The 25,970-nt window shown below is 53.4% G+C and overlaps 1 protein-coding gene across 2 annotated transcripts in view; it reads right to left on the bottom strand.

Moving 5' to 3' along the window:
• ZBTB16 (zinc finger and BTB domain containing 16) overlaps positions 1-25,970 on the bottom strand; it is a 183,042-nt gene that overhangs the window by 93,405 nt on the left and 63,667 nt on the right. The window lies entirely within an intron of this gene.

Here is a 25,970-nt window from a genome sequence, read left to right as displayed (position 1 = left end):
CCTGCATGCAGAAAGCGCACACACGCACCCAAACTCTCCCAAAATAAATAAACATTATTAAAAACATCTTACTCCTATCATTTTACCTGGGTTCCAAGGAATTTCCCCAAGGAGCATTGTTATTATTCTCTCTGAACCACATTCCACTGTGTGAGGCCCCGGGACCCCTAGGCAGTCAGGCTAGGATAGACGCCTAAGCAAAAATCTACACCCAACCCTCAAATCTACTCATTTTAAGACCTTCTAATCCAGATGACCTGAGTTCCTTCCTTTATTCACGTGTGGTCTATTTTTCAGTGAAAGAAACTTCTGGAACCCATCAGCAGCCTTTCTTTGGAACCATTCTGCTGCCACGCATTTCTCAGCCTCAGAGACACAGATGTTCTATACTAGTAGTCCGATCCGTGGGGTAAGGACACTGCCCTGTACCTGACCCACTAAGTCAGTACCCCCACCCTAGGCGAGCATGGCGTCCATGGGATCCACACACAGGACAAGGACAAAGGTCCTGCCCGCTGCCAGAGAGACCAAGGCAAAGCACACGAAGTTCAGAAGAGAACACGGGAGCACTTTATAAGCCCAGGAGTAGAGTGGAGCCTAGCCCTGGATTGCTCCTATCTTTCGTTACTGTTCAGAACACCAAGGGAAGGATGTGGAATAGAAAGGTGAACCCTTCCAACCCACAGAAAAAGGAAACGGCAGAGAAGAATCGGACTGCGTTCAAGAGACTTGGCTACCAACAGACTCTCTGTCCCATCTGCAGAAGGGCCAAGGAGGAAACAGAATTCCAGCTGGCTTCTGAGCACCAGTGCAAATTTGTATGAACCCCTGGTCTCTCACTCCGAAGACCACACCCCCCGACCCCCCCACACACCCCCACCACACTATGCAAAATCTGTCTTCATCCGTCTTCTTTACCACATATGCATTTTTCCCAGTCTGGTCCTGTCTTTTCGCAAGGTCTAACTGCTCACGGCCATCTGAGGTCACCGGCCTCCACGACAGCACAGGAAGGAAGGACACCCTGGACATCTTTGTGTCTGTCTGCATAGTCCTTGGGTGTCACGCCCCCTTCTCTGAGAAGCAGCAACACTGCTGAACGCAGATTTGAAAGTAACCCGGTTTCAGCAGGGCCCCAACCCCTCTAGTCCATGCTTCCTGGAGGATTCCTCTCCCCCTCATGCTTCAGGTCCCCACCACCCCTCCCCCACCCCCACAGCAGTAGTGCTGTCCCAGTGCGGCCCACAATTGGCCCACTGGGCAAACCCATCTTGAATGTACCAGATTTTCAATTATGTCCAAAAAGACCAAGAAAAAATTAACCTTTGGCAGGTTTCTAGCTATTTTCTCAAGAGAGCTGAATCATTATGAGAACTTAGAGCTAAGCAAATCTGAACCTTTTAACAAGTAACTAGAGAGAAATACTCATTCCTTCTCACTGATTCTCAACCACACAACCCTCGCCAGTCAGATCAAGCTAGCAAGACACACTGAGCCATGTCTGCACTACTGGAAGCCTGACAAGTCAGAGATTTTGTCTACTCTGGACTATAAACTACACAACAGCGGAGGCCATGCTGAGTTTTCCTTTCCTTCATAGGGTCTAGTTTTATTTTTAATTGTTTAAATGTTTTTATTTTATATTTGAGAGAGAGACAGAGACAGAGAGTGAGCAGGGGAGGTACAGAGAGATGGAGACTGAATCTGAAGCAGGCTCCAGGCTCCTGGCTGTCAGCACAGAGCCTGACGTGGGGCTTGAACTTACAAGCAGTGAGATCATGACCTGAGCTGAAGTCGGATGCTCAACCAACGGAGCCCCCCAGATGCCCCACGTAGGGTCTGGTTTTAGGAGGGATTTGCTCAACGCTGCTAAAGAAGTTTCTCCATCTAAGGTGGGGTCAAGGCATCCTGCCTCTCATCTTGAGCAGTATTCTGAGCCCAAGAGCTTAGTGGACACCTCCAACCCAGGGCTCAACACTGTCCTGTGGGTCCTGAAGTCTGCACAAGGCAGGCCAATGCCTACTTCACAGCCACACAAAGTCTGAGCTTCAGACCAAGCCTTTATTCTCAAGATGAGCCTCCATCTCCCCAGTGCACCTAGGACACAAGAGCAGAATGAGAGGCAGCAAGGAGAGACCCAGGCCGCACTCCATCCCCCCACTGCTGTACAGCGGACCATAGAGTGCTCCCTAAGAGCACCTCTGTGTCTACTCTGTGCGGGAAGAGCTCGGCCCATCCCTATGCCACAGAGCCAAGGGCCGCAGGAAGATGCTAGAAGAGGGGCCTGAACGGGGGCCTCTGAGCTCAGCAATGCCCACATTCCATTTCTTCCCAATTCCTTTGGCCAAAGCCAGAAGCAGTCAAAGCAGACCAACAGGAAGGTTTAGCGAGGGAATTCAGTTTCCACAACCCAGGGGCTACACTGCTTCCCTCTCCTCCTGACGATGTGTACGTGCCTGAGCTGTGAGTTTTGCTAGGTAGGCCAGCAGTGAGAACCTGAGCCTGTCCATGGGGAAAGTGGGTGGGAGGGAACTGCCCATCTTTGAAAAGTTAGGTGGGGAATCCATCCTATAAGGATTTTTTTAAGGTCATGTTTTTCTTGTTCTCAGCTGAAGTGATCCCATACCCTGAACAACACTCGGCTCCGGCTAGAGTGGCCCTCACGGCCCTTCCAGCAACCCACCCTCTCCTTGGTCTGCCACCCTGAGGCCCGCGTTCTGACCCCGGGACCGCCGACTTGACCTACTCAGTGCTTCTAAGGGGTGCTCAAAACAAGCGAGGACGACACGGGAGATTCTGAGAGTCAGGACCTAAATGACCTTCTTCTCTCAAAGTCTGCTGCCCACAGGGGAACCCAGCCACCACCAAGTCTCCCGCTCCGTCCTCTCCCAGAGCAGGACCTGGCCAGCTGGCAAAGGCAAGCTGCCGTGTGCCCCCAGGTGGGCATGGGATGAGGCGCCGCCCTTCAGTGAGCTTGGCCAAGGCTCTCAGTCTCAAAAGCAACAACTGATTCCTAAGCCCAGCGGTCAGGGAACCTCACCCCGGCCTTGCTCACCTCTCCAAGGAGAGAGAGAACGAAGAGTAGAAAGAGGAAGGGGCTTATATACTTTGGCAACGGGCTTATTCCTTTCTCTAAGACTCTTAAGTTCAAAACACACCTCCAATGTCCGTTGACCTCTAATTCAAATGGCAAGAGGAAGACCAGATAGCCAAAGCATTCTGGGCTCCCATTTTAAGAAGGCATGAATGAGAAGTTATCAGGCTATCAGGACTTTACTCCCAAAAGCAACTTCGAGGGAGATTTCAAGGTGTTTCCGTGTTTAGTTCAACCTCCCGACCTATCTACACATGCCTTTCTGTGGGCAAGGGGTACCGTGAACAGCGCCTGTTCCGCTGAAGGCCCCCCCCAAACCAGGATGGCTGGGATACTCAGGGAATGTTCTTCCACGGGTAACATCATCTTGTCCCAAGGGAAGGTCTCTTACTGCCACCATCAGTGACACATTCCGGTCTGAGGGGGTCATTAGTCACATCCAGCATCACTCTCCTTAGGGAGGAAGTCATGGAGAAGTTCTTCAAAGCTAGAAGCTCTCTGAGGACAGGACATAGGTATCTACGAGCCCACCGCGATACCGCTAGGTAAGCAGGCACCAACCAGCCTGAGGCAAAGGGCCCAGCCCTGGGACAGCCGGAGTCACAGAGGAGGCCTCCAGTGCCCGGGGGAGGCGGAGGGGAGGGAGAGAAAGAATAGTTCTACTCTTGACGGGGTTGGGGGGGGGGGCGTGGGTCACTTCCATTTTCTAAAGGCATAAGGAAAATTATCCTGTTACCCACTTTTTTTTAATGTTGAGATTAGACAGTCATTTGACAAGCTGTGAATGGGTGGCTGGTATTACCACAAATTATCGTCGTAGCAACAGAGTTCCTTGCTCCCCGACTAGTCAATATTAATAAACATTACCGAATGCTTTTACAACACAATTTATTTTTTAATATAGCTCTTTATGTATGCCATAAAGTAAATACACCAATAAAAGGCAAGGATTTCAAACAACGGATAAAATAACAACCACCCAGAACTAACAGGGGGCTTGTTAACGCCTTCCGCGCCGCAGGGTGAGGGCCGCCGGGACCCTCCCCTGGGAACCCGGAGCAGTGGCGCTCTGGAAAATGGCGGCCATTTGGTGGCTTTGGGGCCTTTTAAGGGGAGAGCGTGAGAACAGCAAAGAAGGCATGTTTTCTCGAGGATCTAGAATAAAAGTGTAGCGCGGGGGCTGAAACACTGTTCAGGCGTTGAGGGGAGACCCAGGGTTCACTCCAGCTCCTGGTAACCATCAAACGGCCTCGGGAAAAACCACTTACCCTCTGCGGATCCCGCTTCACACCCTCCACAATAATGCAGCGGCTGAGTGGGGGGATTTCTTAGGTCCTCTCCAAGCAGGCTGAACACACTGAAGGGCCTTGGGGCGGACGGGGGCCTGTCTGTGCTCACCGAATCACCACCATCTCCATGAAGGATGCGACCCCGAGTCATCCCCTCGGCCTCCATCACTGAGCCCAGAACGCAGGAAGGACTCTATGCTTTTGCTGAATGAATGAGCAAACCAGCTGAAGGGGGATTCGAGAAGAAAAAGGTAGAGGTAAAAAAATAAAATAAAAAAAAGACACAAAACACTTGCACCACACACACACACACACACACACACACACACACACACACACACACACGTACAAGAACGCTATCTCTATTGTCCAAAAGAGAAGGCCTCCGTGGGGTTCTCAGAAGCCCGTGTCGCGCACAGAGCGGACTACAAAGTGGAAGGAGCTGTCCTGAGCCTGGAAAACGAGGGGAGGACAACCCGCGTCCCCTGCGGCCAGAACCAAACCGAGTCCAGTGCCTTTTCGATAAGGCTGCCATGTGGGTGTTAAAATCCCATGTCAGAAATGACAAAGGGGCACGCTAATCTTCCCACAGCAAATGCTCCTTGCAGGCTGAGCACCAGGAGGCCTGGGATTCAGGCTGTGACGTCGCGGGGCTTTGTTTTTAGAAGACTGAGTCCTCCAAAGTCATTTATTTGAAATATCTCCATCAACAAATTTCACCAAGAACAAAAGTTTTTCATTTGTGCGCCCGGCTACAGGATGATCTTATCACACGCCATCTCTTACAGTCTCTTTCAACAAGGTCTTAGCGTGCTTATCTGGCGAGTTCCTGGTAGCCAAATATGATTGAAATGTTCTATTTATGCTCACTGGATTAAGGAGATGGTGCAAGACTGCACAAAAACCTGGCAGGTGTAAGCAAGGTATTACAGCCCGGGCGGTTAAGATCTGAGGAAAAAGAATCAATACGCACTTCTGTAGTTTCCCTTCTTTCTTTTCTTTCTTTTTTTTTTTTTTTTTTTTTTTTAAGGAAACCAGAAAAGTTGTGCTTTTTTAAAAAGAGATGAGGAAAAACAGTAAAATGCCTTGACACTTATCGCTTCTTAGAGCTTTTTCCAAGCCCCAAACAGGGCACCAGGATGCATGCTTGGTGATGTCAGCCCAAGGAAAACAAAAATAAATCCCAAATATTCTCTCCAGATCCTAAAAGCCCCTGGAAGGGGATGAGCCATGGCCATGGACCAGCAGGCGTTCTGTTTTTGCCTGTCTCACTCCCTTTCATCTTAAGCAACACGAATAGCCAATTTCTCCAAAAACCGTTGTTCAAAAGCTACACATTCCTCCTTTCTCTTCCCGTATTTCCTGGGTGGGGGGAGGCGCGTTGTCTCCTGGTAATCTAGGCTCGTTTTTACACACCCTCACTTCGGCCATGAAGCCAAAACGTTACCTTCACTTCCCACAGAGCAGCCACACACCCTCAGAGACTGTGGAAATGAACTGAGGTTTATTAAGGGCCTAAGAAAGTTCCTTTCAAATTAAAGCCCTCTGAAAACCTCCTTAATGTATATTGCCTCATTCTCTCTGCTTTAGTACACTGAAAATTAAATTACTTCTCTATGAGGATTCTGAGCCGCTTAGACTCATCATTCTCAACATCGGTTATGAGCACCAGATAAGAGACTGGGCAGATTGGCCCACATGGACACCAGAGCACAGTGTGGAAGTTACTGTCATTTTAATGAAGGAAGAGGTACACACACACACACACACACACACACACACACACACACACACAGATATCCACCTCTTTGGCTGATTCTTTTTTTCTTCCAGAAAAATGTAAAAAAAAAAAAAAAGTCTAGTCACTTGAGGTTTTCTAAGGATAACGCTAATGCATTTGTAGAGTGCACCTGTCTTTGAAAGGGATGCTGAGGGTCGTTTGCACCATCCTGTGACTGGGGAAGAAAAGTGCTGCCCCCATTTTGTGGATGAGGAAACTGAGGCCAAGTGACTTACTCTCCCCCACGGGAGCAGGTGGGCATTGCCAGACTTCTCCCTGAGGGTCTACATTCACATTTCCCCACCTGCGCAGAATCTAGCCATCGACCCAGAACCTTCTCCCGGGGCCGCTGGGTGAAAGGCACAGGAAAACCACCAGCAGGAAAGGAGGCACACCCGGATTCACCGGACCCTAATCAGAGGGAAGCAAGAAGAGGAGCTGCTAGGAAAACAGAAGCCAAACAATGGCACCCTGGGCCCACAGGTGGGCGGAGTCTCTGGACAACTTTATAACCTCCGACAGAGAAGAGCGTTGGGAAGGCAAAGCGCCCTCATCCCTCGGTGCCCACTGGTCTACACTCCATCTGCTAAAAATCTACGGTGTGTGTCCGGCTCTGGACAAGCGGGACAGCGCTTGAATGGTGCCCCACCGAGGCGGGCTGCACAGCAACACTCCCCTGCATCACCGCCCCTGACTGCTGCCCTTTCCAGAACTTCACGCAACTTCCCAGTACGAACTGGGTTTTCTACCAGTGCCCCTGCCTCTCCCGGATGCGCGCCACCTGCAAGGAGCGGCGCCATCCACGGCGTCCTCAGAGTCTGGCACCGTGCCTGGCACAGGGCAGGCGTTCGATGCATTTGTTTCACAGAAACAGCTTCGTGGAGATATTCTCCACATGCCATAAAATTCACTCTTTTAAAGTACACCATTTGGTGGTTTTTAATCCATTCACTGAGCCGCGCAACTCACGACTTACCTACTTCCAGAGCATTTTCATCAGCCCAGAAAGAAACTCCATACCTGTTAGCGGGCACTCCCCATTTCCCCTCAGCTCCTCCTCCCCCCGTCTTTGCCAACCCCTGGGGTATTGTCTTCCCCTATGGATTTGCTTATTCTGAACATTTCATATAAATAGAACCATACAGCATGTGGGTGGCCTTTGCTGTCTGAAAGAAGTGACTTAGCATGATGTTTCCTAGATTCATCCACGTAGCAACATTTATCAGTGCTTCTTCCTCTTTATTGCAAGATAATATTCCACTGTAGAGACATACCACACCCAATATATCCATTCATCAGTCAACAGACCTCGTTTCTGCCCTTTGGCTACTAGGAATAACGTGGCTTATTTGCTTCCAAGTTTTACCTTTGGACATACGCTTTCACCTTCACTTCTCCTGGGTCTCTGCCTAGGAGCGGAGCTGTTGGGTCACCTGGGACCGTGATGTTTTTAACCCTTTAACTGCCAGACCGTCTCTGAGGCAGCTGCACAATTTTACATTCCCCTCGGCAATGCGTGGGGGTTCCGGCTTCTCAGTGCGTTTCTGGACTAAGTGAATAAATGAGTGAGGATTCCTTCTGCACAGAAGCCAGAAGAGCAGGAGATGAACTTCTAAGGCTCCTCTGGAGAGCCAGCACCCTCGTCTGCAGGCGTGACATGCCACACTGGTGTTTCACAGAAATCCCAAAGAAGGCTATTTATATTTAGCTCATTCCATGGAGAGAATCGAATGAAAAATTAAGACCAGGAAAAGGAAAACACCAGACAGCTCCAAGCAGGCACTATCTTCTGCCTTCGCATGTGACTTCAACCCCTACCCTCCACCCCATGTCCAGGCTCAAGAATTTAATAACACACGCCCCTTAAACAAATTTAGATGAAAAACTAGGACTGGGAGCCTAGCTCAGCGGCAGCTGATGTCGATTTGGCCAGCAGTGAGGGGGGGCTCTGTCTGACAGCCCTGCTGTCTGTGACGGGGAGCTTGGAAACGTATTTAATAATACTTAAAACCAACACACACACACACACAAACAAAAATATCGCAGCAAACCCAGGAGGGAGACGCACGGTGCTGGAAACGACCAAGAACGTGGGCACGCCGAGAGCACGGGCTGGCTTCCCTTCCTGAGCTTGCAGGGCCGGGGAGGCAGGGTCCTGGAGCAGGCTGGGGGGACGGGTCTGTCAAGGGCTCCCCAAACTCCTCGTCCCCCCTCGCCTTTCTTTGTAAAAAGAAGGCAGCCGTATTCCTTTCTGCACAGACTCCTGGCAAAGAACAAACACACAAAGGCGGGGACGGAGTCAGGCGCCTCGCAAGCTGCAGGTAATTAAAACGGCCTGTAAACGCCCAACAGAAAGGACTTCAAAGAGACAGTAATTCCAGCAATGGCCAGTCAAGACCGTGTGGTGTAAAAATTATGAGTTTTCCCAACAGGGAGCTTTGTGTGAAAAGGACAGGGTTTGGTGGCAAAGGGAGGCGAGCCACACAGAGGCGGCTGACAACGGGTGTCCGCACCCCGTGTGCGAGGAGGGACCGTGGGGAGGGGGGCACGCACGCGGGCAACAGTGAGGGAGAGGGTGTGCGTGTGGATGTGCGAGAGCACACATTTATCAACGCCGAGACGCTCCGAGCGTGTGGGCACGGAGATAAAAGGCAGAATAAAATAAAAGCAACAGATACGCATCCTCTCCCCTGCTGGGCCTTGTTGTCACGGGGAGAATTCGCTGGCGGCTCTGCGGGCTCCGGACTTGGGCGCCCACTGGGCGGAATGTGGTGGCGGCAGCGGCAAACGCTGAACGCCAAGTGCCCGGGCCGACGGCGGCCGAGGTGCAGTCAGCTCTCTGGACGGTGTGTGTCCCCTCCATGTCACCGAGACACACGCTTACCGTGGGCTACGCTGACTCACAACAGGATGGAGAAGATTCCCGAATCTGGCGCTGGACCTGCTGGACCTTCGACGCCACCCGCCTGGCACCCCGCGCTCAGACGACGCTATGACCACCCCATCACAGGGGCAGCACCCTCCGTGCACAGGGACTCGGTCTCATCATCTAACATGCATGGCAGTGACCACCTGACCACAATCCTGAGCATCTTTTTAAAAGGCCTGCTGCTGGAGCATTTTTTGCCTGTTTTTTCCCTCCAGAGCCCCGATCACCGCAAAGAGACATCCCTCCGGGCAGGGGAGCCAGTGTCACCCCGAGGGAGCCCCCGTGGCCCCCAGGCCCCCGAAGCTGGCGTACGCTACCCCTGTCTTTTGGCCTGTGTCTCCTGCCGCACCAACGGCTCTCAGGCCACACCTGCTTGCGCGTCCCGCTCCCGGACTAGATGCACAAATGCCCGAAGACGGAGCGTGGCCTTAGGTCTCTGCGTTGTCAAGGCCAGCAAAGACAGCACCCGTGGGCACTCAGGGCGTGTTTTGGGAGAGCGGGTGGGCGCTTGTGTCCCGGCCACGCTGCGGGTCATGAATCAATCAGGACCTGCACAGACGGCGTCCGCGTCCAGCCAGCCTGGCACCTAACTGCTCCCCGCTGTCCCCAGCCGGCCAAGAGCACGTGTGGCCACGGGAGCCTGCGGAGGAAGGTGGGTGTGCGCCCATACTCACGGGGCAGCACAGGCCCAACACCAGCCAGGGCTTTATGTCCCCGTAAACCAGACCCCGCTCCGCCTCCCTCACAGCGCCGCTCACTAACTCCTCCCTGACATTGCTGGCTTTAAGCCCACACATAAAAATGTCCTTTACTATTTTTATTTAATGAGCTTTCATTTTCCTCCCCCTCTTCGTAAATGAGAAAGGAAAGCCCCCTCCTAATGAGGATGGGGGAGAGGAAGCAAAGTGGAATCTTTTTAAAATGAGCCACAAGTTCATGAAAAGCTTTCTCCTCGCAACACCCCCCCACCGACGCCCCCCCATCCCCACGCCCCCATGTCCCCACGCCCCCCACCCCGCCTCCTCCCTTCTTGCCATTCAAAACAAGATGCATGGATTTCGGACATTTGATTACTTTTAAGTATATATTTTTCCCTCAAACAGACTGAACACAATGGTTAGGAAATGTGACAGAAAACTATTCTGAGTCATTTATTGCCTTAATACCCACCTTTGTCCAACAGGCAGTTTTGACAACAGCGATAAATTCCAAATTTATGTCAACAGAGCATATGTTGAACACCTCATTTCTGAGCTAAAGCGGCATGCTGCCCCATAAATCACCGTTCTGTTTGAAATGAAAGTAGATTACAGGCCTGTGTTATTGAGCAGTTAGAGCTATAGTCATATAAATCAGAACTTTTAACTCTAGGCAATCCGTTGTGCAATTAACTAAAGGGTACTTTGTCATTTCAAGACTTGTGCACAGGCTTGGCAGGGCTCAGAGCTCCTAGAGAAGGGGGTGGGAAGGGAAAAAGTTTTTTAGGCAACAGGAAGGTTCTAGGCTGCTGATCCAGCCCGCCCCACCCCACACTGCCCTGTCCCCCAGCCACCACAGTGGGGACTGGCCAACATGGCACCCCGGCCAAGGCCACCTCACACCGAGGACCGTCACCGAGTCGGCTCTGGACGCCCAACGCCTTCTCATTCATTGACACAGCATTTCCCGGACGTGAGCCATGGACACAACACAGTCTTGGGCACTAAGAAGATGCTGGGGACATGAGAAGTGATAACAGTAATGAAAATGACAATATTAAAATGACATTGATTAATGCAGAAGAGTTAGAAGAATCCTAGACCCACGTGAGGCACTACCCTGTGCATTTGTGTCATCACTTCATCCAGTCCTCAGAACAGCCCAAGAGGCCTTTATTTTTATTTTCTTTGGCTGAGATAGAAACGAAGGCATGGGGTGCCTGGGTGGCTCAGTTGGCTAAGCATTCAACTCTTGATTTCGGATCAGGTCATGATCCCAGGGTCGTGGGATCGAGCCCTGTGTTGGGATCTGTGCTGAGCATGGAGGCTGCTTGAGATTCTCTCTCTCTTCCTCTGCCCCTCCCCCCCAACCCCCCCCACACACTCACTCACTCACTCTCTAAAAAAAAAAAATGAAGAAGAAGAAAGTGTATGTCTCTAAGCTAATTGAACCACTCAGAATAAAAATATTTTTTTAAAAAATTAGAAACTGGGGCGCCTGGGTGGCTGAGTCAGTTAAGCATCTGACGTGGGCTCAGGTCATGATCTCACAGTTCGTGAGTTCGAGTCCCACATCAGGCTCTGTGCTGACAGTCCAGAGCCTGGAGCCTGCTTCAGATTCTGTGTCTCCCTCTCTCTCTGCCCCTTCCCTGCTCACGCTCTGTCTCTCTGTCTCTCTCTCTTTAAAATAAGCATTAAAAAAATTTTTTTAAAGAGAAACTGAGGCACAAAGAAGGAACAACCCGCCAGGGGTCATAAAGCTTGGAAGAGGCAAAGCCAGACATAAACCAAGTTCACCGAGCATAAAAGTTTAACAACTCAGATTCTGACGCTGATCCTGATCGCAAATCCCAGCTCTACTCCTGAGTAGCTTCAAGACGCTGGGGCTCTGTGAGCCTCAGTGTCCTCATCTGTCAAGGGGGCGATATAAGACTGTAACCTCAGAGGGCAGAGAACGGACATTGTGCACGTAACAGACTGAGCGCAGCCTTAAGAACACAGGGTCTTCAACAAACGTCGGCTAGTGTAAGGCTGAACAAGAAAGATGACCCCTGTGGCCGCCGGGCCAGTTCACGACCAGGCTGGTGAGGAAGAGACGGAGGAAGGATCTGGAAAGCAGAATGTAGGGATGTGCCGACACGGCAACGGGCAGTCAAGTGCGTGTGCACGGAAGACGGCAAGTCAGCAGCGGGCAGTGTGGCCGGCAGCAGCCTGAGAACATGGGGAGACTGGGCTGCTCCCTGGGGGGCTCTGCGGGCTCTTAGGGGCTCTATCTACCCCCGTCAGGGAATACTGAAAATGGAGAGGCCTCGGAGGAGGGGGATTTCCATGTGATGGGGGCACCACGTGAGCCAAGACCTGCCAACAGGAACCAGTCTCACTGGGCCAGCCCGCGGGAGCCTGGCGCGGTCAGCCTGCAGGGGTCACACAGCGGTCTGGATTACGCGGAGCCCTAAGACCGAGGCAGACCTCACCGTGGTCATGAAGTGGCCACCAAACGCCCCCCTTGGTACCATGGGGCCAGCTGGGAACAGAAGGCTCAGGGCACCCAAGGACTGCGGAAAAGGAAGGACAGAGGCAAGCATACAAATTCCACACCAAGAGTGAAGACGTGTCCAGAGACAGTAGTTGGGTCGGCCTTCCAAAACAAAGTGCCAACGCTCCTGCCGTGACTCTGTAAGACACTTCTGTGCCCCCAAGAAGGTCCAGGAAGAGAGAGGTCAAAGCAAACTACCTGTATCCATGGACCAGCCTCGGGCCTGGCTCCTCGTAGCACAGGGACCACGGGCAGAGCTCAAGTGAGCCGCCGCCTCTGTTACTGGCAGCAACACCCACCCGATCCAAGGGGCCAACGTCGACTCATCAGGATGCAGATGGAACAGAAGGAGGCGCCGTGGAGGAGCCACAGTGTTCCTTCCTTCCCTGTGTCACCCCGAGCTGGTCACCAACGCAACACGGTCGGAGAGGGCAAGAATGCTCAGGAGCCCGGACAGGTTGGGAACCAGTTAGGTGTCTGCTTGGCACGGGGGGTGATACCAGAGCAGCACAGGACAATAGCCCGCCCTCCCGATGACTCACAACAGAACATAAACCAGCTCTTAACCCATGTGCACAGAGGGCGGGTCTGGACTCCAATCGCCACACGCGGAGTCCATGGGCATCAGATTCCCAGAGGCCTCCCTGAGCAGTGGGCTCGAGGCTGGGCTCAGAAGACACCAAGGAGCAGGGTGTCTGGGTGGCTCAGCTGGTTCAGAGTCTGACCCTTGATCTTGACTCAGGTCATGATCTCATGGTTCGTGGGTTCGAGCCCCGCATCAGGCCCTGTGCTGATAGCATCAGGCTCTGTGCTGATAGCATGGGGCCTGCTTAGGATGCTCTCTCTCTCCCTCTCTCTCCGCCCCCGCTTCTTTCTAAATAAATAAATAAAACATTTTAATAAATTTAAAAAAAGAAGACACCAAGGATCAAGCAGGCGGAGGAGAAGGCACTTCAGATGAAGGTCAAACAGGCGCTAGAAAAGCATCGTTCCCGCACAAGATCGGAGGAGGAAGGGGGCCCAAGCCAGGGACGGTGAGTGGGGGCTGAGCTGGGTACTGTGGAGTCCATGGAAGGAGTTCAGCCCAGTTAGGAGCTGGCGCTAGGACAGGAGAAGGTGGGGTACAGAGCAGGCACACAGAGCCAACACAGGTCCTTAGCAGGGGTGGGGAGGGGCAGAGAGGCATGAGGACAGTGGTGGGTCCAGAGCAAAGGTCGGACACACTCCAGAAGCCCACGAGGCCCGTCCTTCCTATCATGACAATTGGCACTGAAGAACATCTGGCCTTGGACACCGGCCAGACCCTCCCTGACTCCCCCCACAGCCTCCCATTCACCGACAAGTGGATTCCACACGGGGACAGCAGGGTGACGGCGCCTTCCTGCCACCCACTCTGTGTCTGGTCACTTGCCAGGGTGCCCCGTCTTGCTCCCGAGCTGAGTGCCAACAAAGCAAGAAAAGGCCGGCCAGGAAGCGGCACCCTCTCTAAGCCTCCCCTACTCCACACGTGGACGAGCAGGCAATGAACCCACCACACACCCCTTCTCTCACCATCTGGCGGAGCGGGCGGCTGGCCTCTGGGGGGAAAGAGGGGAGGGGGACCAAAAAGAGAAAACCCGGGGGAACCTCCTAGATTTTTCTAATATCTGAAAAGTTGGGGTGGGGGCAGATAAAACGTGCAAGTTCCATTTAGAAAATCTTTCAGGAACTATTATAGTAAAATGAGGCTTCCGATTTCCAAATAAAGCTGAAGCCATCATATGGAACAGCCAGGCAGAGCTGGCTCACGGAGGATCCTGGGAGAGGGCCGGGAAGGGCGATAAAAATAGTAACCGAAGACACACAGGTGGTCGTGAGGGGCCGGGGGGTCGCAGGAAGGCCCCTTTTGCCTTCCTCTCAGAGGACCAGCTTGACGGGTGAGCACGGGGAGATCCGCAGATCAAAGCAACGGCCTGGAAGGATCCCGCAGCCACGGGCGTGAGGCCTCCGCGTTCTAGGGACCCCTTATCCCAACACGCTCTCTTGTGCCCCATGCTTTTCACTGTACAAATCCTGGCAGAGCCACCTCCGCAGGAGGAAGAGGCGGGCTCCATCTCTATTTGAGACAGAAAACAGGGCAGAGGTGACAGGTGAGGAATAAGACATGGGGGTATGAGCACGAGGCTCCCCTAAGAGGAAGGGACCAGGGAGCCGCAGTTCGTCCGTTGGAGCTGACGAATATTTACTGCCTACTAAATGCAAGGCATGGTGTCAGCCACCGGGGAAAGGTGCAAAGAAATAATACATAGGCTGTGCCCTCCAGGACCTTAAAACTTAGTAGGAAACCCAACACGTATGCATGTAAAAGATGAAAAACCAGTGCAAGCCAATAACACGGCAGGAACGGGGGAGATGCAGGGCTAAGCGCCAGATGAAGATTCTGGAAGCAGCGAATGTGGGCTCCAAGCAACAAAGCAGAAAATAGCCCCTTCTCCATCCAAGGTTTAGTGCCGTCGGGACAGCAAACCCCCACGTGTGCTCTCCGGCTCCGCCGCAAAGTCTAAGTCCGTCAAGCCAGAAATGTTAAGCCCACGCACTCTTCAATCACAGGCCGGCTTTCCTCTAAAATGGAATAATCCCCCAACCCCCAGTTAAACCCCAATGGCCCTAAGAGTTGTCTCCTGCTCTCTCGTGCCACTTGCTTTTCTTTCCATCTGGGGAAGAGAGGACCAAAGGTGGGCCTATCAACACCTCCCAGTCAGAGAGAGAGAGAGCATGAGCAGGAGAGAGCCAGAGAGAGACGGAGAGAGAATCCCAAGCAGGCTCTGTGCTCTCAGCACAGAGCCCAACATGGGGCTCAATCTCACCAACTGTGAGATCATGACCCAAGCCAAAACCGAGTGTCCGATGAGTAACCGTCTGAGCCACCGGGTGCCCCACCTGATGCCTTCTTGAAGAGCTTCCCGGGAGAGCAGCACTCGCCCACGCCCTCCCCAAGCCGACCGCTCACCAACGCAGAGCGTGGGACTGGCCACACTCCCCACTAGAACAGAGGAATGTGCTCAGAGCCGCCGGGCAGGCCCTTCCCCCAGCTCTGCACTATTCCCTAGAGGAGGAGGGGCACTCCGTCGTGGTCTCAGAAAGCCCCCTACTTCCAATGGATGAGTTAGTTCTCCATTGGCACCGCTACACTGTTTCCTCCACAGACTCCATCCTTCTCCTTCTGCCCAAAGACAAGGACACGGTCAACCCTAATGAGAAAAACGGTAGCCGAGGGGACAGGGTACTTCACAGCTCCTCCAGAAGACACAATCTAACTCACACGCTACCTGTGTCTTGCCAGAGACCTCCAGGTCTCTTTCTGCCGCTGGAAGGATCTGGACGTGCCATGGCCTGGAAATCCTCAGATCTAGTCATATCAATACTTAATTGCGATCTGAACATCCGCATTGTGTCACTTCAGTGTACCCGTGTGGCCAAGTTCCGTCTCCAGTGAGGCTGAGAGACAGAAAGTTCCACAGGCAGCCTGCTCACTTTTCTCGCTTACTTGTGCCCCCTTTTCTTCCAAGACACCAGCATCTTGGAGAGGACAGGACAACGGGAGAGCAGGGAATGGGACACAAGGGCTTCTTGGACAGGCTGGTGGCTCTGACCTTCATCATGACAATGAGGTTTCATTTCTCTTTCAGTAGAGAGATGAGGGCAGCAGACTTCAAACGGTAGGTAATAGCTGGTCTCCTGAACAATGGACCCCAAAGGTCACCCCCACACGTAAGAAATAAGGAAGATACACATGCAGTGTCTGTCTCCACAACAGTTTAACCTTCTAAGAAGCTGAAGGTCTGGGAGGTCCCTGGGCCTTCTATGCATCCAGGAAGAAACGTATTCAAGCATCACAGACAGACCACCTAGAAGATTTGTAAAGACTTCCAGAGAAGAAATGCCACACAGGACATGGGGGCAATTGTGGAGATCTGGGAAGCGGGAGAAGGAGGGACAGCTAAGAGCTGTCATTAAGCCCAGAGACACACCGGCCCGACTTCAAGGAGACGGATGCTCTTCAGTTAAATCTGTACTTGAATCTTAAAAATAAAGCTAAAGATGCCCGAGACAAAGTCATCCGCAGGGGACCCATGAAAGGGAGTAAAACCTCCCCAAACCAAACCTTTTCACAGGCAATATTCTACCTGATGATTAGTTTCATTCGTCTCTAACACCGGAAAGCTGATCTCTGTAATAACTACCACACACTTCACCCACGGCCCCCAAGCTGACAATATGAGAAAGGCAAGGATCTTAGAACATTCCAAAGCTAGTAGGGTGAAAAGCTCTCAGAGGGTCACAGACTCCTGAGATCTCCCACAGAACACATGAGTTCTCGAAGCCTGTTCCCCACGTGTCTCATAAGGATGGTCTTTCTGACTCTGACGGCCTAGGACAGATCTGTGATCGATGAGCTCATGAGCCCCTCCCCTTTATGGGGGCAAGAGACCCCACGTCTACAGCTGCCCCTGGGTGGCCCCCCACGGAGCACCCTCACCCTCCGAATGGCGGTAAATAACCTTCACAAAATGCCAAGACGGAAGGCTAATGCTATTTTTAGCCCTTCCTGGGAGAATCTACTTATTTTTAAAACATCCACCAGGTTGTTCATACTCGGAAGACCAGCGGAAAGAAGGACCTCAGTGACGGAAGGCAGGGAATGACATTAGAACCCCACACGTCACGCCGGTCAGGGCCTAAGCCCATGGCTGCCCCCAAGGCAAAAGGATTTCAACTGAATTCCAGGCAACACACCTCCCTTCCTTAGCCAGAGCCCCACCATGACGTTCCAAACCCACAAAGCGGAATCACAGATCTGCAGAGGGGAGCCGTCTCATAAGAAGGACTGAGGTACAGGGAAGGAGAGGGGCGCTTTTCTCAGAGCTGCACAAGAGGCTGGGCAGGGGAAGGGTCAGTCCTGCGTGGCTTCCGGGGAGGGGTAGGAAGGGCACTTCCCATTGCAGGAGCTTTTGGGAACAGTACAGGGAAGTGCACCGGTGCCCACCGGCCCCGAGGACCAGCCATCCAGTCTCCTCCACCTTCTGTATTGGCCTCTTTTGGCCGCTGTAACAAATAACCCTAGATTCAGCAGCTCACAATACAAACATAAGAGCTCACAGTCCTGTGGGCAAGAAGTTCGCAATTGGTCTCCCTGGGCTAAAGTCAAGGTGCTGGCAGGCCTGAGTGCCCTCAGGAGGGTCTAGGAGAGCTTCTAGAAGCTGTTCTCATCCTTTGGCCTGTGGCCTCCATCCACGCTCAAAGCCATGGACCTCCGGCTGAGTTTCTCCCAGGCTGCCGTCTCTGGTTCTCAGCTTCCGTTTCCCCATCTTCTAGGACTCGGGACAGGGTCTCTTCTGCCCCCCTCTCTCTTCTGCATTCAAAGGCCATTGTGGGTACAGTGACGACTGCGGACCCACCTGGAATAATCAAGGATAACTTTGCTACTTTCAAGCCAGCTCACGAATAATCTTCCTTCCTTTTTGCCAATAACTAACACATTCATGGCTTCCAGGGACTGGGATGTGGACACCTCAGGGTGGGGGCACTGTCCTGTCTACCGGACTCAGGGACCATACAGCTGTAGGATCAGGATTTCTTATTGTAGTCCTCCTGATGCCCTGTCCACACTTCCCATCAAGCCAGCCCACGAGGCTCTGCTAGGCAGCCAGGGTTTCTCATCTCCCTCCCAATAACCCGGGCACGGTGTTCTGTAATTGCTGGAGCACCAGAAGGTAGGGTGTGCATTGGCATGATCTGCTAGCTGTATCTACCTCTGCACACACACATGTGCACATGCACATGTGCTCTCACTCCCTGAGAGAAGGAGTTGTAGCACCTGTGTCCCTGGATCTTGCATGAGATCTGGCACGGCCTAGACACAGGAGGCACTCCAGACCAGTGGCCTATCTGCTCCTGGGACCAATAATCCCATCCAAGGATTATCCAGGTCCCAAAATGAGTGACTTGCTGAATCTCGGCTTTGGAATTCAACTGAAAGGTATTTATGTAAAGCACGTGGCAGCGTCTATTAGATCCTAGACACTTAATAAAAACTTTTCCCTCTCGGGGCACCCGAGTGGCTCAGTCAGTTAAGCGTCTGACTCTTGGTTTCGGCTCAGGGAACACGCTCTTGGTTGGTGGGTCTGAGCCCCACATCAGGCTCTGTGTTGATGGGTGCTGAGCCTGCTTGAGATTCTCTCTCTGCCCACGTACCTGCTCTCTCTCTCTCTCTCTCTCAAGATACATAAATAAACTTAAAAGAAAACATTAAAAAAAACTTTATTACAATTAAATAAATAAATAAGTTTTTCCCTCTTTCTTCTCTCTCTGGTTACATTTCTTTTATCCATGTTCACTGTTTACGTCACTGATGAGGAAAGTGAGCTAACATACGAGGGAAGCTTTTGGAACACGTGAGGACTTTCAGTCCTTTAAGCCCTGCCTATACCCCACCCATCGCCTTGGCTGCCATGGGCACCCTGTCAACTGTTCCGTACCCTAACTGTACAGTCAGTTCTGGGTATCAAAGGCTGTGCTCGATTTCTCCAGAAAGCCACTGGTTGATCCCATTCATTAAAAATAATCAGTAGGGGTTCCTGGGTGGCTCAGTCGGTCAAGCATCTGGCTCTCGAACTTGCTTCTGGTCAGGATCTTGTAGTTTGCGGGTTTGAGCCCCGCGTCAGGCTCTTCGCTAATGACTGGAGCCTGTTTGGGATTCTGTCTCTCCTGCTCTCTGCCCCTCCCCAGCTTGTGCACTCACTCGCTCTCTCCCAAAATAAAGAAATAAACTTTAAAAAAATAAAAATCATAAACACCCCTTTACCACTGGAGACACTGCTCAGGACACAGGCCCACAAAACCCAAAGTCTTCTTTCTACTCCCCACGCTGCCTTGTGTCTGAAGACCAGAAAGTAGGAAAAGAAAGAGGGGAAGAGACGGAGCCAAGGCTCAACACAAAGCCGCGGTGAGGAAACACGCGCCTCTCAGCGGTACACAGCCAGAGCTGGGAGATCCCACCAAAGCCACCCGCGGCTTCCCTGCACGCAGGCTGGCCCCCGGAGCGGCAGCAAGGGCAGGAAAGAGCAGAGGGCAAATCCAGTGAAACCGGCGAGCTCCCAGAGTGCCACCAGCAGGGGTGGAGCCCACACTGAGATGACACCGAGCAGTTTCACGGCCCCGCCCTTGCCAAGAAACAGCCGGCCTGATCCAGAGCCGAGGACAACCAGCTCGTTCCTGTGGGTCTCAGAGAAGACACGTGTCCCCCACCGGACAGCCCCAGGCCACTGAGCCCACACGCACAGGGGTCTGAAGGATTCTGAGAGCCTGGGAGGGTCCCCGAAGAGCTGCGTGGGCTGAGCACCTGAATTCCGATGTCCTCTGGTAGCCGTCACCTTGCCATAAGCCCAATCGGTCCTCCTGCCTTAGTCCTAACAGGTTCCTGGGGACCGCCAGGCCACTGTGCTGAACGCCACACCAGGACGGCCTCGTGCTGCCCGGGGAGCCGTTTCCACAGATGCCAACCTGCCAGGAGCCCATTTCCTCTACTTAAGATCTTGTACCAAGCGAGCCAAGGGCCGAGACCGCTGACGCCCCACTTTCTGCCTGACTTGGGGAGTCGCTGAAGGGACCACGGTAGTAGAGCCTGATGGGGAAATCGCATCAAGATGGCTACTCGGGGTCAGGCCTTCAAAGGGAAAGGCGCCTTGGGCTCCACGGGACCTCAAACTCTCCGATTGCCTTTTTAATTCCAAGGACAGTGGGCACCCAGCAATGTAAGCATGGCAGAAAATGCCGGTGGGGACCTTCAAAATGGAGACCCTGGTGGGCATCCCACCAGCACGCGCCTCAGACCGGGGCGGGCACCAGCACCACGAGGTGCCAGAGGGCTGGGATGAACCTGCTAGGCGGCCAGCTCCCTGGGCGTAAGGCCTTAATCAGGACTGAGAAGTGTACCCCACACATTTCGTAAAATGGCCCCGTTACCAAGAGAACACGGACCCCTCTGCAAGGCGGGGCGCCAATGGGTTTGCAAAGAAGGGAGTGGAGAGATGGACAGGCAACAGTTTTGATTTTGGAGAGATCTGGAAGGTTACCAGCCCTGTGAGTAGCTGCACTATAAAAAGAGTCAGACACTAAGTATTTCCTGTCCCATAAAATATTCATTGCTGCATGGAAGAGCCAAGAAGCCAAAACCTCAAGCATTTCTAACTTGGTGCTGCAGTAATAACAGAGTTTTATAGGAACCTTCTGATTGTATTTATACCAGGCTATAAATACACCTCCATGGAAGTCAAAGGAGGGGCGACGCATCTGGCCCCCAGCTCGGAGTCTGCACTGTGAGGAGTGACCCCGGGCACACCCACGACTCCGCTTAGCATTTCAGCGACTCCAGCAGATGGAGTGATCGTGACACGGGCTTCTCACGTGGAGAAGCTCGCAAACAACACGCAGAATGCGCCCCGAACCTGGTCGACGCACGCTATTCTCTTGCTTCGCCGTGGAACCGGTTCCGGCGTGCCCGATCTGTACTCCGCGCTGGGCAAGTTACAGAGCGCCTTCCCATCTGCTGGTCCCCAACACAGCCCTGCGTGGGGAGGGGGCTCAGGGAGGATGTGGTCACTACAAGGGTCAGGGACGTCAGGCGACTTGTTCAAGGTCACGCAGCTAGAAGGCAGCACGACCAGGCTGAGAACCCAGGCTGTCTGAGTCCACGTCCCGGGCTCTCCCTGCGGCGACGGGAGAGGTGAGCCAGGCTCTGGCTGCCCGGCTCCACCTCGGTGACTGATGGTGGAGCACAGTCAGTGCTGCCGACGGCTCTTCCTTTTCGGTTTATATGAAATAATGAGCCCTGCCAGCGGTGGCCAGGGCCTGGCACACTGCACATTAAACCCAGCGCTGAATGTTCGCTAACTAGTCACACGCACTCACCGGACACAGAGACACGCAGACCTCATGTAACTAGACCCGCTTACGGCATTCTGGACGGAAAGGGTTTCGGTTAGTACAATGACTCGTGACCGTTCCAGAGTCCCTGACGCTGAAGTTCCAGAAGAGATTAGGTTCACGGGAAAGGCTTTTTCTTTACTCTCACAAAGGGGGCTCTTCCGTCTTCCCAACTCTCCAAAACCAGTTAGATTCTCCTTAAAAGACTTTCTTAGTATGTGAATTCATTCACTTCGAACAAGGTCTCTGAAGAAAGTGAGGCAAAGACACAGCTATGTGCGCAAAATCTCCCCCTTTGCCCTTAAGTACGCCCGTCACACCAAAACCAAACGGATTCTGCCGAAGGGTCACTTTGGGCGGTTCAAAAACCAATGAGCACATCTACGTATTTTAAATATGTCAGGGCCAAATTGTCTCTGACCTGCAGTCAGCGGAATGATCCTGGTATCACCAGAAAGTTCTGCCGGAAGTCTCTGAGAACTCAGTCTGGGTTACAAAGACAAAGAGGAAAGGGTAAACTATGGCCCCCCGGGATTCTTTATTCTGCTTAGTTCCATTTAAAACTAGTGTGGCCCTAATGGTTGTTAATGGCCCTAAATGAGCCCGTGAATCTGGGCATTCACTGGCGAGACATCTGGGACAGGCCTGCCTATCTGCAAACTGGCAGGTTTCCCTATTTGTTCTGTGGAACAATACATGTCAATGAATTAGAATCTTCAATTATTCAGAACATTTCCAGCACCTGACTCTTATGGAAAACCAGATCAGCGAAAACAAAATATTTTTGCATGCAAGAATTTAGTAACAATTTTCCCCCCCAAATTTTTCAAAATATGTCCTAAATTAGGGTTTCTCAATCTTGGCACTGTTGTCATTTGAGACTGAGTAATTATTTGTAGTGGGGGCAGGGTGGGGAGAAGGCCTGGCCTGATCGTTGCAGGAGATTTAGGAGCATCCGCAGCCTCTACGCACGACAAGCCCGCCCAGGGGGTCGGGGTGTGTGCTGCTGTCACTACCAGGCTCAACACGGGGGGTCAAGGAAATTGTCCAAGGTCTCCCTCAGTTGTGACCACCAAAAATGTCCCCATATACTGTCAAACGTGCTCCGGGGGACAAAACTGCACCGGCTGACCAGCCCCGTCTCAGGGTGCACGTCGATCCAAGGCGGGTCACACCTTCCACATGCCCTGCAGTCATAAAGGAGAACCAGAACCCCAGCCATCCTGAGCCGCAAGGTCACAAAATGTCGAAGGACTCGATGACCTCACCGTGTGGCACTCACCAAAGCAGGAAAACATACGGATATGTTTTGCAGAGCCCATAACCAAAAGGATTTCCCAGGTAAGCCTCAGTTAGCCAGGAGACGTGATGAACCGCCGGCTCTCCACGCCCAGTGCACCAGTTAGCCGTGTTTTATCATGCGGGCACACACACAGGCACACAATCACCTCACGCTCTGCTTGTTTAGCCTCATAAAAAGATTCAACTATCAGCTCACTTCTTGGATTGCATAGATGCTGGAAGCACCTATTTTATTTAGGAGCAGCTGGGAGAGGGGAATTCGGAAGGTGACTGCAGAGGAGAGAAAACGGCGTTTTGGTCACCTCGCTGGGTACTGTCCTTCCACTTGCCCGGAGCTGGCTAATAGAAGCCATGGCCAGGCTGGAGACCACGGTCCACTCGAATCCACACGCAGCCTGCACCCACGGCCCACACAGCGCACGTGCAGACACATGCCCGTCGCTGACGTGGACTCCTGGCCACACACATCCCTGTGGCTCCTCTAGGACACGGCACCGGTCCTGGACGCACAGGTACCACATCTCACCTGACAGACAAACATGGAAAGTGGCCAGGCGGATGGTATGAAGGTCAGGTGCAAACACATCTCCCCATCCAGGACCCCCGCCCCCACCACCCCCATACTGCTGGGCCTCCAATATGGCTTCAGAGTCCCTCTGCTCTTTCCAGGTAGCTGAGGGCACCCAAATGCACGCTCTCCCCCAGAGGCCCACGGAGTCACTGGGATGGCCCTGGCTGGGGTCGGGTGACACCCTGCCCAACATTTGCCCTTCCCTCCCCCAAGGAGGGGGAGCCGACAAAGCCAAGAGGCCTCTCCCTTGAGCTAACCAGCAAACTTTTCCTAAGTGAGAGCAAAACAAAGCCCGCTTTTCCCCAGGCATCCTGCCTCTCCTGCACTCCCATTAAGAGGCTCGGGATTTCCACACACACCTTGCTCGTCCAAGGAAATCAGTATGAAAATCAATTCATCCACTGATATATTTTATCAAGATACATGTGGCAATGCCACATTTCATTTACAGTGCGGCACTCGGGGAAGCCAAGGTCACCAGATAGAGAGCGGTCCGCGGGAGGGCGGGAGGGAGAGAAACCCAGATTCCGTGCTGGCTGCAAATAGAAAAGTGAATGAAGCGGGAGCCGCGGTACAGGAGGGAGCCTGGGATGTGACAATTACGGTATGGGGGAGGCACAGCGTCCGTCCAGCTTGCCAGCTTGTTTAAATGTGAAAGAGTCGGTGGATTTAGAATTCCAAGTATTTCTCCTCTGACCGTGGCCAACGAAAAGCGGCTTCACGGGCACGCCGGTCAGTAGAATATAAAATATTTGAGCCAGAAAATGAAGAGGGGTGGGGGGTAGGGCTGAGGGTGAGAGAGACCAGACAGACTCTGGCTAAGGGGAGGACCGACGGGGACAAAAGAACGAAGGGACACAGGCAGGGGGACCCGAGGGTGGGCTACCGGAGCCAGCCTTCCGCAGGAAGCAAACAGGAATCGCAACCAACCTCAGGGAGGAAAATTATGATATCTGCATGGCTGCAAAGGGGCGTATTTTTAGCAAATTCGAAAGTGATTTGCCACACACGACACCATCCCACTCCGAGGGCCCTCCACCGGCTCGGGCAGCTACGCCACGGATCAAATGTACTCCGTAATTGCAGAGTCATTGCTACCCTCTTACCTCCAAACAGAGCAGATTAAAATAGCATGAAGAGCTATAATAACAGGTTTGGGATTCAGCTTTTTGCAGCCAGGAAAAAATGCTTATGGAAATAAGGATTTTGCTGACTCTTTTCAAAGCAAAGAAAAGGAGACAGAAGTCGTCCCTGGAGGGAGAGACTGAACTGTATGGAGCTGGTCCCAACGGGCCCCCGCACCTCCCCACGCCGCCTCCCATCCAGACCCAAGGCCAAAACCAAGGTTCCGGGCACCTGGATGTAGACAGGGCCTGGCTCTCCCACCGGGGCCTGCCACCCCGTCCCTTCCCTGCCTGACCCCAGTGCTGGGTGTCAGCCTCACCTCGGCTGCTCCAGGGCACCCAAGAAGGGACCTTGGGTAGGACACACGGCACACAAGGAGGCAGATGCCAGGCACACGTGCCCACATCTGGGGAAGGCGAACCGCACCCACTTGGGCCCCTTACAAACCAGCCACGCATTGCACCCGCCGGAACCCCACACCGGACGCCACTTACCTTCACGGGCGTGAGCTTCACTTTACACAATCGGGAGTCTGTCCTGACACGCCCAGGATGCCCAGCACTCCAGACCTCACGGAGTGCTCACTGCAGGCCCAGGTGCTGGGAGAGGCTTAACGAAAGGCACCAAATCCTCCTAACACATTCCAGGGGCTGGTTAGTCTTTTCATTGCCCGTTTTGCAGGTGGGAAAACTAAGGGCCAGACGCTTAAGTTATCTGCCCAAGACCCTAGAGCTACAAAGCACTGGGAGTCGGAATCCAAATCTAGACCTGATTGCCGAGGCTGACATCTTCACCCGCCACCCCGTGCCTGTGTGGAGGGCACCCCTCTTCCCCAGAACCATCGCTCCGCCTCTGCAGAAATGCCTGGAACACCACCCCAGATAAAGCAAGAGCAGCCAGGTTGCTGACTGCCCCTCCGCGGCCGGGAAGGGGACCCCAGGGGAGCCTCTGAGTGTCGGTGCCAGCACGGGGCAGGCACACAGGTGAGTGGACACTGGGTCACTCAGGTGCATCGCATCCCCAAGTCGCTAACGTCTCGGGACCCCCCCAGGCCTTCCTCAGGAGGCCACGTGGCTCTGCTGGCTTCTCCTTCCTCCTCGGGGCTGCGGACGCTGCACTAAAGGCAGTGGCCAGGAGACTGAGCTCCCAGAGCAGGAGAGAAAGCTCCACGTGAGAAGGCCAAGGCCGGGGCAGGCCTGACTCCGACGCCTGCTCCCTTCCCGTCAGATCCTGATAAGCCGGCCTGATGTCACAGCGATGCGGTCCGAGGCCTACCCTGCACACGCCGCCAGCCTCCAGGCCTCGGGGAGGAGACGGGGGGGGGAACCCTGCAGCCCTGTCCGCGGACCCTGCTGAGCGGAGCTCCCCAGGGCGCGAGATGACTCCCAGAACGCCTCCCAACGCCAGGGGAGCACATGTGACATCTGATGAGAGACTTGGAGCCGTGCACGGCCACAGGCCGGCCACACGGTGACAATCCTAGCTTTGCCAGCGATGGAGCAGCCTCCCCCCGCCCCTCGGCCTCCCCTGCAGGCCCCACACGAAGCCTGTTCCGAGATGCCCCCACTCTCCTTCCCCGCGCTGACCTCCGACACCAGTCCCAATACGGAGCCCGTGCGCCCCCACACTCGGGCCCTGCCTGCTGGCACCCACGCCCGCGAGGGAGAGCCTTCTCACAGGGG

This window comes from Suricata suricatta, chromosome 11 (genome assembly GCF_006229205.1).
Source record: "Suricata suricatta isolate VVHF042 chromosome 11, meerkat_22Aug2017_6uvM2_HiC, whole genome shotgun sequence".
In the NCBI taxonomy this organism is placed as follows: domain Eukaryota; kingdom Metazoa; phylum Chordata; class Mammalia; order Carnivora; family Herpestidae; genus Suricata; species Suricata suricatta.
Note: the sequence above shows the minus strand (reverse complement) of the source record. Positions and strands in the feature narration are given on the sequence as shown.